This window comes from Microcebus murinus, chromosome 1 (assembly GCF_040939455.1).
Source record: "Microcebus murinus isolate Inina chromosome 1, M.murinus_Inina_mat1.0, whole genome shotgun sequence".
NCBI lineage: Eukaryota > Metazoa > Chordata > Mammalia > Primates > Cheirogaleidae > Microcebus > Microcebus murinus.
In genome coordinates this window covers 134875294-134891712 of record NC_134104.1, presented here as the reverse complement: position 1 = coordinate 134891712, position 16419 = coordinate 134875294, and the positions used below count along the sequence as shown (strand labels likewise).

The following is a 16419-nucleotide window of genomic DNA, read 5'->3' as shown; positions in this document are numbered from 1 at the left end:
TGGTTACAGCTAAAGCTGGAACTAGAACCAGGTTGCCAGGGTCCCACTTAAATAGTCTACATGCACATAAAGCAGGTGTTTCCTGAGATGTTGCCTACTCCTGCAAAATCAAACGCTTTCTTAGAAGAGTTTTTTTTTCTACTAAGCAGATTCCATTTCACTAATTAGAACAGAAAAAAACACGTTGATCTCCAGGAGCAGAACATTCTATCATCTTCCCCCAATGCCGGACAACAAGAGCCATCTCTTTAGGAAACACTCCAGGACCACAGTACCCTCTTCATCACTTAAGGCTGTATTTTCAAGTTTAAGAATTCTTCATATCCCAACCCTTTCCCATGGGTCCCCATCTACCTGCCTATGGTAAGGCCATTTCCTGATAACTGGGAACTGGGCAGAGAAAGGAAGTGAACTTTTAAAAACCACTGTGGCAGTTCTGATTAAAAAACATATTTTTGGAGGGGAAGTGGAAACTGTTGGCTGAAATGCAATGCCGTCTGATAATTCACCCTCACTATAAGTGATACTGGCCAATGCCCCAGGAAACCTAGCCAAGGGGGACATTGGGAACTAAATTGCAAGCCGGTGTTCAGCCAGCCAGGATCCAGAGGGCTATTGCTGCTCCAAGGAAGCCCATTTTTCAGTTCTTGCAAAGGCATCTTACAGCCTGGCTATGGCCCTGAAATGGAACCTTTTTTGAGCTAAAGGTCTTCTCTACTTCTCAGTGCCCATCAGTATCCACCACAGCCTTGATCTCTACGAATAGGGCAGATGAAGCCAATTCCCTGAGCCATATTAGTGAACACTGGTCTGGTGGGGAAGAACCCAGAGAGGTGAAACAACTATAAAGACCCCATATTACAATTTTTCCAGACCCATCCAGTGTATGTCTACTATATGGGAGAAACAACTAAGATTCTTTAAAGTATCCCAGTGCTAGGTGATAAATTATATGGTCACTTTCATCCAGAATTCTTGGGCTCATAGACTTCCAAGGCATCTGCCACTAGAATTTAAGGGATTTATGAACTCGAATGAAAACTAAAAGTCAACCTGTCCATTAACCTTCAATAGCATTGTGGCTCTTCATTCCATTATGAATGCAGACTACTAGCCTCAGATGTAGTAGCATTAGCAGTGATTTTATCATCAATGTAAATCAGGTATTTTCATATCACAGTACAATTGCTACAGTTATCTCATATAGCATTTGTGCTTACCCCTACTTCGAAAAGATGGTAATCGTTAAGTTCCACCACTAGATCCTGTTATACATGCATTATGTAAGGAGCACATACATTCGTAAGGAACAGTGGGTTGTTTTATAAGACAGAAAGGTATTTCCATAAGATTGGTTTGTGTTATAATCTTATATATTGCATTTTAATACATTGAATGCATTTAAACACATTGTTCTGGGGCCCCTAGGCTTTGTCAGATTGCCAATCATCATGGCATAAATAAGAGAAAAATCCCTTGGCCTGGTGATTGAGAAACCTCGTTAATGAGGTGTTCTGGGATGTGAGCAAGAGACCATGCCCTCTGGCTGAGAAGCTAGCCTGGCTTTGAGTTGATCTAGACTATTAGGAATTATTTAGAATATTCTTTTTCCTCATACACATCTTCTTCTTCTGGTCTTTGTTAATTCCATTCTCTTTCTTTGCCTTCTCTTATTCTTACACCTATTTTCTCTTATCCTCTGGTTTAGGTTTACTATCAGATATCTCAGTGTTCCTGTGCTAATTGCTGGGTTCTCTTCCTTTTTTAGGTGGTTTGTTTTCCCTGTGGCCATGCTTTCCTTACTCCCCTTTCTCTCCTACCCCCACCCTTCCCTGCTGCTTTTCTGTCACCCTCACCCTCAGTTGGCCCTGCTGTCCTGGCTGGCCATATACCATCCCTTCTTCACAGGACAGTCTGCACTAAACCTTCCTTTTGGGAATGATATTCATTTAATTACCAGAAAGTCTTTCTGAAATGCAATTTAAAAAACAAACTGGTCACCCCAATAAATGACTACACAACACTCCATTGCAGGAGGACTAAAGCTTTGAAAGTCTGAGTTTAAATATATTAATATTTGTGAACAGGGTGGTGAGTATTCTGTTTGATAATCCCTCATGGCCGGACATCTAAGGAAGCTCAGCAGGTTAGACCAGGACTTTTTTCAGTGCAAAAATTCCCAGTGAAGCATAAGGAAAGCATACTGCTTAGTCACTGCTAACAGGGGAGCAGGCCCAGGGCGTACAATGATTGCTTCTCCAAATCAGAGCTGAGGGTAAGAGACTGGGGGAAAGCCAGTGCGACCTCATGACCTTTGTGCTTTAGCTTCAGACAAACATACAAGTGCACTGTGCCATAGCTCTGCCCTCACCAGGGGGCATATTTGTCTTGAAATAGCAGTCTCTCCCAGTAAGGTACTGAATACCTATTCCAGCAATGACCTAAAAATGGAAGGAAGGAAGGAAGGAAGGAAGGAAGGAAGGAAGGAAGGAAGGAAGGAAGGAAGGAAGGGAGGGAGGGAGGGAGGGAGGGAGGGAGGGAGGGAGGGAGGGAGGGAGGGAGGGAAGGAGAGACAGAAAGAAGGAAGAAAAGAGGAAAGGAGGAAGGAAGGGAGGGAGGGAGGAAGAAAAGAATAAAGGAAAGGAAGGAAGGAAGGAAATAAGGAAGAAAAAGGGAGGATTGCTTGTGCCCAAGAGGTTGCAGTGAGCTAAGGTTGAACCACTGTACTCTAGCATGCATGACAGAGTAAAGCACTGTCTTCCCCCCCCAAACATTAGAATAGCTTCACACATTTTTAATATTTTTTCCACTTTATTTCTAATAAAAGGCACTTAAAACATTTCTTAAAAACTGCCTGAAAATGTAGTGACATTTGCACTGGACAAGTATTAACATAAAACATAGCTTAGAGAGCTTAGGATAATATGAAACCATACATTTCATAACCTTTACTAATCTGTCCATTTATCCTCTTAAAGAATAAAATCTGTTTTTTGGGGAATGTTTTTTTTCTTCAGTATTTATACATTTATTTATTTTAAAGGAATTATATGGCCCTTACTATTAATTTAACTCCTTTGCAGAAATAGCGTGTTCCAAGCCTATCAGCTGTCAAGAAGATTCCAGATTTCGTTCTCATATGAAATAGCTATTTCATATGTTTTGTTGAGATGTATTAATTCATTACATTTTTATAAAGTATGTGTAGATATATACTAGTATCTCAGGTATAAGAGCATCCATCATGACTCCAAACACTTTATCAAACAGAGCTCACCAAAGTCACAATCTGCAGATAAATGAATACTAAATTTATTAATCTTATGAGTTATTCAAATCTAAATATAGATTAAACTATTATATATTTATTCAAAATAAAATCCATTACAGTAAAGCTTCTCAGGTTCTACTTTGGTCTTTTTTGTTGTTTCCAGTATCTTCTTAAACTCTTTCTACAGAACCTTATGGTTTGGCTTCTCTTGTTATTAAAAATAGGTCAAGCTCAGATGCTCTGGATAATTATTCTTTATTTTTAAATATCTAACAAAAAATGAGAATGTTAACTCAAATATGCATAAACGTATTTATTCATTGTGATCTGAATAAAAAGTTTTTATTTTTTTCTTATCCTTTGCCTCAAAGCATGTTAACAGCATTTTTTATTCTAAATGAATACAAATTCATATTTAAATGATTTAAGATAAATGCACACCCAAGCAATTGTCCCAGAAAAGTGTCACATGTGACTTCTGATACTTCACCACACAACAGCCACAGTAAAATAAGTAGAGCAGGGGTTGGACCACATAAAGAAGATTAGGATATAGCTAACTCCCCTACCTTCCCTGAAAAAGCTAGGAGTTGGAAATCTGGAAGTCTGCCCAGGTTCCAACAGATTCTCCTTCCTGTGGTTCCTAGAACAGAGACCACTTCTTTTGAATTTTGTCAAATCTGATTTCAATGTTATATCTTTTCCCTTTAATGCTGCTATAATCCAACTAAACTGGTATCCCCACCTTCAGAAAGTTACCCTTCTGGGATGATCTGATTTTTGAATGGCTCTCCCTGAAGAGTGGGGCAGCTGTACAATTGTTTCCTACTTGCATAAAAATAATATTCATTTTTAATAAATTCTCTAGAAAGAAGTGAATGCTTCACCCCTTGAGGTAACTGGGGGCTCTGGGATTCAGATCAGTTGGCCTAACACAGATGGCAGACTGATGCAGAGAGTAGGAAAGGAAAGAGGCAGGGGAATACCTCTTAGTGCATGCTGTATCTCTGTGCACGTTCTGTCACACCAGGGCCCCTCACAGCCAAGCATTATGTCCATCTTCCCCCACCCCATGCCTCCTCTAACTACACTGCGGCCTCCCTCTCATTTCTTCTTCTTCCACCGCAGTCACTACCCCAGGGCCTTGGTCTTGGTGTGTCACAGTGTTAGAGATGGAAATCCTGTTCCAGGTGACACAAAAGGCACCAGGTTTCCACCACCTACCTGTAACTCTTACCCCTAGATGTGATTCTGAGAAACAGGCTACCCTCACCATGACCATTTACTCCAGCTGATTTTTCCTTGGTTTGTCTCCAAGAGGAGAACATCCTGTTACTATAGCTAGGTGTTAGAAACCAGACTTCTGTTCCACAAGAATACTTAAAGGGATGTGAAATCCCAAAGTGACTGGAGAAAGTCCCCTTTGTTGAAGGGACTCATTAGGTGAGGAAGTGGCAAAGGACTGTCTTTTCTTTCTCAACTCCAAGCATATATCCACTAGAAATATATTGTTTGGTCTCAGATTTACAACAGCTTAAAGTTTAACCCAAAGTAAAAAAATCAGGAGAAATCATAGCAATTCATTTCATTGTATTCTAAAAGAATTTTTCCCTCTTTTGGGAAAATTCTTTTGGGAAGATGGGAAAAATTACTTCTTATTTTCACAAATACTTGAGAGTAGGACAGGACAGAGCTACTCCACCCGACAGAGGTCTTTGCTAGAATGCCTGGGAATCCATTTACTCTTATTTAGAATCATCCACAGGGTTTGCATAGTTAATTTTTGTTGACTTGAAGGCTTATGAATATTCCACTGAAAATTTTCTTGCAAAAAGAGGCACATTTTTTTGGTGGCTTATTCATTACATGATACAGGCTTTTTCTGGTTATGCTGATTGAGAAACATGTATGAAAAATAAGCAAAATGATCTCTTTAATAAAAATGTCTTTTTCCTAATCAGTTTTAAGATGCTGAAAAACAGCAGCAGTGAACATAACTTATTTACATATAAATGTAGTTTATTTGATCAAGGGTAAAAAGACAGTGGTTCTAGCATTGATTATGTTACATTCACACTGAATGGCCTTGAGCTCAGCTCTTAACCTCCTCCCCGAGTCTGGATTGGGAGGGATGATATCTGGGATGAAATCCCTTTTGGCTTTAACATTCTGTGATTTAATCCCCAGAGAGGCACTCATTTGCAGAATACAGTTGCTATCTGAAACTGCCTCTGGTTTTCGACCACAGGGCAAACCTCTCTTCACATTTGGAGCTCTCTTTTCCATTCCTCTTCTCTTTGAAAATGAAATATCTACCTAAAGGCTCAGAAGAGAAGTCTAATACCAGTAGCCACCTCTCTAAATTGGCTTCCAGTACTAGCATTCTACCATACCAAGGTGTAACCCAACAGACCCTGAGGCAGGTGATATGTAACATCAGTCTCCCTAGTATTCTAGCCATGGGGGCTTAGGGACTGGCACGTATTGTATGCCCCTTGGATCTAGAGTAAAGGGTTAGGGGATTCCCCATGCTTCCTTTGGAACTAAGTTGTTTTAGCACTAGATAAGGCTGGGAGTATAGGACACTCCCAGTGTTCTCTACCCACCAGGTGAACCGGCCCCACCATTTACTGGTTAGATGACAATGAGCAAATACATTTCTCCCTGGCCTGGTTTCCCTACCTCTAAAATGGGAAAAATAACTTTGTCTATCTGCACAACCTATCTTTCAGGGTTATTGTGCAGGTTAAAACTAGCACAAGCCCATAAAATATCTATGATAGTGCCTGGCACATGCTAATTAAGAACTCAGTAAATGCTAGCCAGCACCGATTATTACTGTTACTACTTGTCTCCCCAGAATAGTTCAGCATCCTGAAACAACCACCTTGGTGTGGATTTGCAGTCTTCCCTCAAGTTCCCAAAGGGCATGCTCTAACCTGTTTCTACATGCAAAAAGAAGTGGCCAGAGCTTAAACCCAGATGATAAGCATCCAGAAAGAAATGCCCCCCCCCAAGGGTCAGAAGCTAAATCTTGCGGAGTGCAGGATCCTACCTCATGTTTCCAGGTAATTCCGAAGAAGCCAGCGCTCTATTACCAGGGAGGCCTGGCCTGTAGGTGTGGCCTTTGTGCTCAGGAGCTGCACCAGGAGCCTGCGCGAAGGGAATCCCCGATCTGCTCCTTGGGGCTCTGGAGTTTGCCACCGCAAGGCAGAGGAAGAGGCTGGGAGCTCCCTGCTCCAGAGGTGCCCGGGAATCGGGAATCAGAGTGACTGACTTGGGGATTCCTCCCCTGGGGGCCCTGGAGAGTTGAAGTCTCCACAGGTCTGGCCAGGTCAATAGGCCAAAATAAAAACAAACAACAACCAAAAAAAACCAGGGTAGAGGACTGCCCTGAACTCTGCTTTCCTCTAATTTAACCCTTTTCTCTCAGCTGGTATAGAAGAGTAGGAGTCGTCCACAGGCCACCTGCAGAAAAGGCTGTTCTGCCCCTAAAAGCCTACATGTGGGAAGTCTGAAAGGATGGACTGGAAGGTTGTCTGGGCTCCACACCCATGCAATCTCAAAATGCTTCCCGTATTGGGCTAGTAGGAACCAAAGACAAACTAGTAGCCAAAGGGGTGTACGCCTTCGCCAGGGAAAGAAGGGTTAAGTCAGGTGCTTCCTGGCCTTTGCAGTCCAGTGTGTTCCTCACGAGGACAAAAGGGACTTGGAGCTTAAGGGGGAAGGAGGGGGCTCCTTCTTTGCAACAGCAGACTAGGCCCCCTCCTGCAAATGGTCTTGCACTACAGATTGCTGGGATGCGGAGAAAGAGCCTCGCCTTCCCATATCTGCCAAAGCATCTGGAACAACCAGAAGGATCTACCTGGGGACTGCAAGGTGGACAGACCCACCTCTTCTGGGGGTCCTGGGTCTGGGAGCTGGGTGTCCCCTCACCTGATGCCCACGCCCTCTCTCGCTCCTCGTTTCCCTTTCCCCGCACACCCTCCAGCTCTGCGCTCCCGAGCCTCCCAGCGCAGCATAGGGCTCCCCCTCTCCCTCGCTCCGCCCAGGTGCGATTTGTGGAGGGGAGGGTGAGGGGGGAAGTGGCTCCCCACTGCAGCCTCCGCCCCTGCACCCTCCTCCAAATGGTTCGGACCCCTACCTACTTGCCAGGCGCTGGGGACTCCCCCCTACCCTGCACACGCGTCTCCTTCTGGGGGCCAGGAGTCCCGTTCCCACACTGCGGCTGTGGAAGCATCCTTGACTCCCGAGCGCCTGGCGGGGAAGGTGGGCGTGGGTCTACCGACCTGGCTGCGGAGGTGAAGGGGTGTAGAAGCGATGGGGTGCCAAAGAAGGCAGGAAACTATGGTCCTCTTAGAGCTAGGAAAAGCATCCTTGGTCCATGATCTGACCATCAGTCACCGCCCAAGATGCCTTATTCAGATTCTCTGGAGAGGTTTGTTTGCTCCCGGGAAGGGAGATCGCCCCGTCCCAGGCACCCAGAAGTCTGCCTTCCCAAGTCCCCCAGGGCCCGGGCATTCCCGGGCTCCATTGCCTCTGCGCCTACCCAGGTACCCAGCCCCTCCCCCATCTGTATTTACACACCCGGGCCAGCGCCCTCCGGACTGAAATCCCTTTTCCTCCTCCTCATATGGCCTCTCAGAGTTGGCCACTTGCCCACATTAGCAGAGCCTTTCGTCTCCCTCAACCATAGGCAGATCTACTCCCGATCCTCAGCTTCCTCCCCACCCCTAGGAGCAACCTTTCCCTCCCTGAACCACTTACTTCACCCACCCAGATCTGCACTTGCAGTTCCCCACGGCGCACAGCCGCAAACCACTCCAAGGGTTTCATTACAGAGTTGGGGGTGGCGTGCGCAAGGGTGGACAGACTCCAACTGCGCTGGACAAAACCCCAGGGGTAGCCATAGCCTTCCCCCACGTCCCACTTCTCCTATTTCACCTTCTCTATTCCTACCCAGCTTCTATAGGCAGGAGAAACACTGCTGAGTTCCAAACCTTCGCCTCTGGAGCGGGAGCTGCGGGAGTGAAAACTCGACTGGCAAGAACACACAGAGAGAAATGGGCAAATGCATATGGCAAGGGGGGCTGGGGGAAGGGCGCACGCAAAAAATAAACGTGCAACTTGCATGGCACGGGGTGAAAGCATCGCGCAGGGAAGGGGTCACAAAAGTTTGCAGACTATCTCCTAGCAGCCGGCTGAGCGGGAGCAAAGAGGGTCGGTTCTGTCTCGCCAGGCGGGGTCTCTCCAAGGGTCTGCGCAAAGAGGATCTGGAGGTTTAGACAGACGTGGCTCAGAATTAGAATAATAGTTCTCCTCTACTTGTTCCCGGAGGGATGGCCTAGGCACCCGGGCAGAGGGACGATCCTGCGCTCTGCGAAAAGCAACAGGCGGCTGCACCTTACCTTGCGCCAGTCCCGGACAGGGGTGGCTGCTCCATCCTCGTGGCGCAGGGTGGAGGCGTTGGGTGCGTATGCCTCGGGGTGTGCGCGCTGCCAGGGCTGCAGAGGCCGCCACCTCCTACCGGCTGCAAGCCGGGCTGCCCACCTGGGACCTGGCCGGCCGGGAGGGCTCGGCTCCCCAGCGACGGCGGCGGCGGCGTCGGTGCGCCGCGGCTGGGGCGCGGGACGCAGGCGGTGCGTGGCGCGGCTGGCGTCTTCGGGCGCCGGCACCGAGCGAGGGTGAGGCCACCGGCGGCCGTGCGGGGCACGACTTGGCTCTCTTTGCTGCGGCGGCCGCTGCAGACCCTGCTCCCGGCGCTGAAGCCTGGCAGGCGGAGGAGACAAAGACGCGAGGGAGGAAAAGAGCGACTCGCCCAGATGCAATCGGCTCAGTCACTAGAGGGGAATCGCCTCCAAACCCGGGCTGGGGATGAGGGAGGAGGGGCGAGGCGGCTGGGGACTAGAAAAACAGCAGGGAATTAACGTGACAGTCTGAGCCTTCAGCCAGCGCCTCGCCAGCGCTGCTCTCTCTCCTCCAGGTTGCGGGGTCCGGAATGGAGAGAGGAGGCGGGGGCTGAGCGTTTGCTGCGGGAGGAGATAAGCTGAGGTAGGAGTATTAGCTCCCTCCGCTGCTCTCGCCTTCCTTCTTCGCACCCCCCAGCACAGCTCCACTTGCAGGAAGCTATGGCCCCATTCTTTTTCCTGTTTTTCTAACTACTGAGATCCAAGCTGAATCAAGCTGGTGGAAAAAAGCAAAACGTGGCGAAGGGTTGGTTGCCCTCAATAGGGAAAAAGCGGATCCTCACAGTCTGTTCTACAAATGATTGCCTACTGGGTGCCAGGTCCTGTCCTAGTCCATTGTGGGGGAGGATGGGTAAGGTGAGACATCCTCCCCTCACCCACAAGGCTCCATTGTCAGATCTCAAAATGCGTTTCCCAGCATTTTTTGAAGCCCAAAGTTTTGGGTTCGAGTTGTGGCCCCTGATTTGGACCCTCAGTCAGACCAGCTTCTCAAGACAGAACGTGTTGCAATTCAATTTTCTCCCCCCCTTCCAGGGATGACTTGAATGTACAGCCAAAACAGGCCTCTTAAAAAGTGTGTGTGTGTGTGTGTGTGTGTGTGTGTGTCTGTGTGTGTGTCTGTGTGTGTGTCTTTTAAGATAAAGGCAAATTATTGGTTTTGGTGATGTTCTTATTTCATGATTTTCATTATTTATAAGATTTGTACCAGAAACCAGTATGGGACAGAGGAATTCAGCCTCTACTAGTACTATCTGCTTTCAAAAGCCCTTTTCTATTTCAGGCACAATCAACTGTTCCCTTCTTCTTTTCGCTTGCAGAACTTACATATTTATAAATTTCTATCTTTTCACTCACCTATGAATATCCCCTCTGGTTTTTTGTTTGTTCCTACAGCAGCATCCAGCAGTGTTTTGTATCTAATGGGTACATACTCAAGGAAAGCTTAACAGTTGAAGGTCATTTTCTCCTTTGAAATGAGCTAAATCCCAGTGTCCCTAGAATTAAAGAGACTCTGGGATGAAACTTTTAAGAGTTTTGGGGTGGGGGGACACATATAGTTACAATCACAGCCCCTGTGCTGGAAAGGTAAAACTATTTAATTCGTTTAGTTTCTAGACAATCTTCTCCCACTGACCGCCCCACCTATATTTGCTGAATTCCCAAAGGCGAAAGAAAACCAAGCTGTTGAGCAACTGCATAAAGCAAGAGATATGTATTCAGCTGCCAGCACCTACAGCAAACCCATTCCAGGTGGACAATGACCAAAAAATCTTTATCATTTCATGGCCTGTGTCAAGTATGTTGAAAGCCTGCCAAAGTTTCCTCATTTGCAATGAGGCTTTCTTATTCTGGATGCATTTTAAAACGGTTTAAGCAGTGTTCCATTGCTGGGAGATGAAGAAGTTTACTTTGTAGTTTAAGGAAATTTTAAATCATTCTTTTTTTTTTTTTTTTCTGTCCCACCTTCTACAAAATAGAGAGCCCAGATAAGGAATGTTCTATGAAAAAGGTCCACAATGTAGGAGATTACACTAAATGACTCCTGTGTCTTCCATTTCTTAGATTCTATAATACTGTGATTTAAAAGGTTGTGCTTTGAAGGTGTTTTTTTCAAGTTTTTGTTTCATTTTGTTTTGTTTTCAATGAGATTTTAGAATCCAGACAGAGATACATTTCGATAGCAGGTATGAAATTTGGTATAATTTTACTGAAGGGAAATTTAGCCTTACTACTGAAAGCAAAAAATTTTTGCATGCCATTCTCCCAGTGATTCTAATTCTACAAATTCTTCCTCAGGAAATAATTAAGGATGTACAACAAGATTTATCGAGAAGGATATTCACTGCACTGTTGTTTATATGAGTGGAAAATAAAAAGGAAACAAAACTAAACTCAAATGTTTAAGAAGACAGGAATATTAAAATATATTATAAATTTATACAATGGAATACTATACATTGAACTGTTGCAGGTTAATAGGTGAATATTGTTATGAACACTGGTTAAATTTTAATTGAAAATTTCAAATGTTCAAGGTGAGCTGTAAAATAGTAAAAATTAAAATCTAGAGTTGACAAATCTTGGTTTGAAACCAGGCATTTCTTCTTGCTGGCTATGTGATCTTGGACCTGAGCCTTCAATACATCAATTGATGTTATTTACCTCATAATGTTTTTGGATATTAAATAAAATAACATTTATGAAGCACTTAGCACAGTGCTTAGTACATAGTAAAATCTCAGTATAGTTACCTTTGGCAATTATTAAATGTATAAAAGGGAGTTTAAGGTATAATGTATTTTCTAGTAAAAAAATATATAGACTCATATCTATAGTAATATATACTCCAGCAGCTATTGCTTTTGGTACTGGGATTTTTGATGTCTTTAAAAAAATTTTCATATAGTAATCATGAAGTAAAAATTGTATAGTAAAAAGCAGTGGAATTTGTTTTTAACTTAGTTGTCTTTTAATGAAAATAAGAAAATATTTCAAACTATTGACACGGGAAACCTCCAGACTTGGATGCTTTTTGCTTTATTTGATTCACCAACAAGTCATCAACATGACTTTCTGGCTGTTGGTGTCACCCATGCTATAAAAAGGATAAATGACAGGGCATGGAGTTTGTCACCTCTGATATAAACTTAGATTTGTTTTGTAGCAACCAGGAGTCAAGTCCAGCTCAGCAAAATATGCTGTTTAATAGAAAGAGCTGATTGGTTGCTACCCCTGCCTTGTCTTGACACCAAATACAAAAAGAAAAAAAATGAGAGAGAGAGAGAGAGGGCATCAGAAGTTATATTTATAACTTTCGATTAGTGAACTAGACAAGGAAGCCCAGTGTTGAAGGGCCATGACCTTCACATCTATAGTAGTGGCTCCTCTGGGTCAGAAATGGATCTTTCGTAAAAGTTGTCTGTGTATATTACAAATGTTACAGAAATATAAAGGGGAATATGATTTATTGACATTTTCAGTTTAACTTTCTTTAGAAGTAGGGGCACATTATTTTAAAATCAATACGTTCCAGAAAATTTTGCATGTAGAGGAAATTCCTTGAATTTTAAATTGTATTCTCCCTTTTAAACTCTTTACAGATGTGAAAATTCCTCTGAGCCCAGGAATTGAGTTTCTGAAATCTGAATAGCTGAGGTGGCTGAAACTCTGCTGTCTAATGGATGAATGCGATGAAGGCATGAAGATGTTATTTTCTAGAATCCTTTGTGAAAGGTGTTCCAGTTAACAATTTTTTAATGACAAACTGCCCTAAAACTTCTTGCTTAAAATAATAGTAATCATTTATTTAGATTGAATCTAGAATTTGAACAAGGCTCACTGTGGAAGGCTCACCTCTGCCCTACTCAGTGTCAGCCTGGGGCCCCTGGACTCATAACTGGAGGATGCATTTCCCACGTGGCTCACTCACATGGCAGGCTGTGCTGGCTGCTAGTAGAACATTGACCAGGAGCTTAGAGTCAAGGACCTTAGTTTCCCTCCACCTGGGACTCTCCATGTGCATCTTCCCATAGGTTCTCATAGACTTCCTTGCCTCGTGGTGGTTGGGTTCACAAATAGCACCAAGAAGTGTCAGACCTTCCCTGGATAATGAAAACCTGAACACACCAAAGTGGACTAGCTAATCATTTCAATGATTTATGCAAATGGATCCATTTTCTTCCACTTATTGAAAAAAAAAACAAAAAAAAAACAAGCGCATCAACCATTAGAGGACTAGTCAATTAAATGAAATCATAATAATTTCTATATATTTTGTAAATTTTAATGATGACTTCATATAGGGAAGGCCAAATTCCTTTCCATGGCTTTTAAATGCCTCTATAATTTAACTCTCCCTAGTCCCATCTCATCACTTCTCTAGCTCCTCATGTTTATCCATCTTATCTAGGCCTTGTTTAGATTTGTATTAGGGCTAGCTGTTGACAAGTCTTCCTCCCCTACTAGACTCTAAGTTCCTTGAGAGCAGGCTTTTTCCCAATCAGTTTACGTCCCCACAACCCTCAGCCCAGAGCCAGGCATGAAGTATGTACTTGATGCATATTTATTGAAAAGATGAATAATTCAATGCCTCTTGCCTTTCTAACTCAATCACTCCCTCTCCAAAATGGCAATATTGCTCGTGAGCTACTCCACAGGGGAGCTAATTAATTCTCTGAAACTGGCAAATGTTTTGAAGTTCCACAATACTTTAGAAGCTTTCAAGAACATTAATATGTGCAATAAAGATGTTATTATTACTTCCACGATGCATAAATGGTGAATAATCCCTTTTTAATGTGTTTGTTTTGGATATACTCAACAAATTTGCAGAAAGTAATGTATTGTTGGCTCATTTCTACTAATAGACACCTTGTGTGGACTGAATAAGATGTGGCCTCTTCTAGCTCTATTGTTTGTTCATCTCTCCAGCTTTCAGAGCTGCTATGTATATGTGCTTCTTGCCATGAAGGTGATCATAACCCAAGAATCAGCCTTCTGAGTGTGCTATGTCTTAACAGGTAGTATGGGTACACCTATTTAGCTATGGGATTCTAGGAGTGCCCCAGCCATATAATTACTGTCATGTAAAGCTGCATGATCTAATAGAGAGCCCCTATCCCAAGATAGAACTGTCTCTTCCCTGGGAATTTTGTACAAGAAAACTGGGAGATTTGGGTTAGCCAAACTCTCTGGTAGCCAAAGCGGCAAGATGTGAATCACAGGAGCCATGAGCAGGTATGTTGTCTGCCATGTGGAGAAAGCTACACCAAAGTATGAGTGATAAAGCTGTCACACTGGGGCAGGTGAGAGAGACAGAACAATTCCCTGTGGTATCTGTATCCCTGGATGCAGCTCTTTAAAGGTCCAGCCATAGCTTTTTATCCATCTTCTTGTTTCGACAAATTTGCCTTTTAAAGTAGTTTAAATTTGGTTTCTGGCATTTAGGAACAAAACAATTCCAACTAATGGAACATTGAAGAAAGATTTGAGACATGACTCTCAGAAAATGTTTGGTTATAAGTTGGAGAGAGAGAGCATTTGGGGACGCCTTGATATGAGGCTTACATTTTTCTAAGTTAAAAGCCCAGCAAACAGTATAAACTAAACTCTAATTTTCCAAACAATAAAAATAGCACTTTAAGTGTAAAAGGGCTTGGATCCTTTGCCACTACACTATCCAGCAACTAGAATTCTACATGTAGTGTGAGCTTAATAAATATTTGTTGAATGAGTTAAAATGTATTTCTTTGTTGCAACTCACCCTTATCCCCAGTAGAAATATGAAACAGTATCATCTATTTAGCTCATGCTATAAACTAGCCATTGTGCCAAAGTGTTGCCAAATTCAATTTAATTTCTTACCAGACCTTGGTGTGTGTGTTGGGGGGGGGGGAGGAAGTGGAATTTGGATTGAGAGAGGACTTTTCTCATAGGTTATACAGTTTCCTCAAGGGTACACAGGTTCTATACGTTAGGGTCAGGGCTTGAACCCAGGATCATCGTTCTCCAACACGTGTGCTCTTTCCAACATACTACAATCACGTATTAGCTATTTCTCTTTAGGACAGATACCTCTTCTGGGGCAGTTTACTGAAAGAGGGTAGAATTGGATGGGTATTTTACATCATATACGATTCCAGTTCTAAATATCAAGGGTTTAATGAACACAGGATCTATCCCCATTTTGTAGTCAAGTAGGTAGAGGCCCAATATGCATCAGTCAGTGTTTCCTTGTGAAATCTCATTATCAGGATGGAAGCTCTACTCTTTTCCCTCTTGCCTTTCCATGAGGAGACTTCATAATACCTTAACCCAGGGGTGGGGAACATTTTCATGTTAGAAGGCCACATTTAACCTAGCTGTAATAAAATAAAGCTGCATTCAAGAAATTCCAATTAGATATACTTAAATATGTAAGTCATTTTGTAAAACTCTACTATGTATTTAATTCCAAAAAAATGAAAACTTTTTTTTCACTACACAGAAGTTTATTGTGAAAGTGAATTAAACATATAAACTCATATAAACGTGCAGTATGGCTAATAGTGGCAAAAGCATTCTGGTAGCTTAAGGCAAGTTTTAATGGAGATGAATTTAGAAAAGATGATGCAATGATGTAATTTTGTTTAAATAGAGATTATGAAAAAATATCAAATTGCATCAATAATTTAATAAGTTATCAAAGCCTGCAATATTGGAGAAAAAGGGCTCATGATATTAATGCCAGCACTAAGACAGACAGAAGCAACACAGTGCTAACTGACAGAAAAAAAATCAGTATTTGCAGAAGAATGGCAACAGTAGCATTTAATAACATTTCATCTCATTTACTGGTGGATTGAAAGCCCTTAGCTAGAAGCAACAGAGAAAAATGTACTATCATCATGGTGTTAAAAAAAAAATAAGTGCAGAAGTCAAAAACCAAGGAGCTTTGTGATAAAGTAACTTTAAAACGCCAGTATGAGGATCACTTAAAAAGTGATTCCCTTGGGGAAAATGAGGATGCTGAGTGTGTAAACACGTGAGCTGCACAACACCAAACACCAACCAAATTTATTAATGTTAAAGTTAACTAACATTTTAATGACTTTGTCTGCTTTTTGTTGGAAAGCATTTGAATATTTGGTTGCAACATGGAGGTCCACAGTTTGTTGATCCTCTAGATGGGCATCAGGCATTTGTGACCTTAAGGGTGTCTTGATTTGGGTTAGGTAGGAGAATGTAGATTCACAGTAATAAGTAGTTGAAAAGCAAGAAAGCATTTTTTGGGCATGTTGCTGAAGGCGTGGGTATTCTACTGCATCTTTCCATATTTCAATTGGATATTTCTAAGCATCAATCACTTTAATAATCACTTTCACTGAGAGCTCAATCAACCCCCATCTATAGTTCTGTAGGTGCCTTGGTGATATCAACTAGGTGAGGCTGAAATGCTAATTTGAGTGTGATGTCCTAATTCTCAAAATCAGTGAACCTTTCATTGTATTCTCCAATTCATAGGTCTATAATAGCTGCATATTCTTCAAATGATTCATATATATCATCTTGCTCATTAATGACTTTTGCTAACTGGGGAAAATGTTCATCTGAAACTTCCTTTTAAAGAAGTGTTGAAGAAAAGATAGCTTTCTTTGAAATGCTTGGATTTTACCCACATATCAGATATAGATTTAGTTTTAT

General features: G+C 42.7%; 1 protein-coding gene across 2 annotated transcripts in view; it reads right to left on the bottom strand.

The window, feature by feature from the left end:
• Positions 1 to 9395, bottom strand: part of LRRC3B (leucine rich repeat containing 3B) — an 89247-nt gene extending 79852 nt beyond the window's left edge. The window contains exon 1 of one of the 2 annotated variants that reach the window (XM_012786319.2): positions 8680 to 9395. The gene's annotated coding sequence lies outside the window, so the exon portion shown is untranslated. The other variant, XM_012786325.3, reaches the window with a different exon arrangement.
• Positions 9396 to 16419: the final 7024 nt, after the last annotated feature.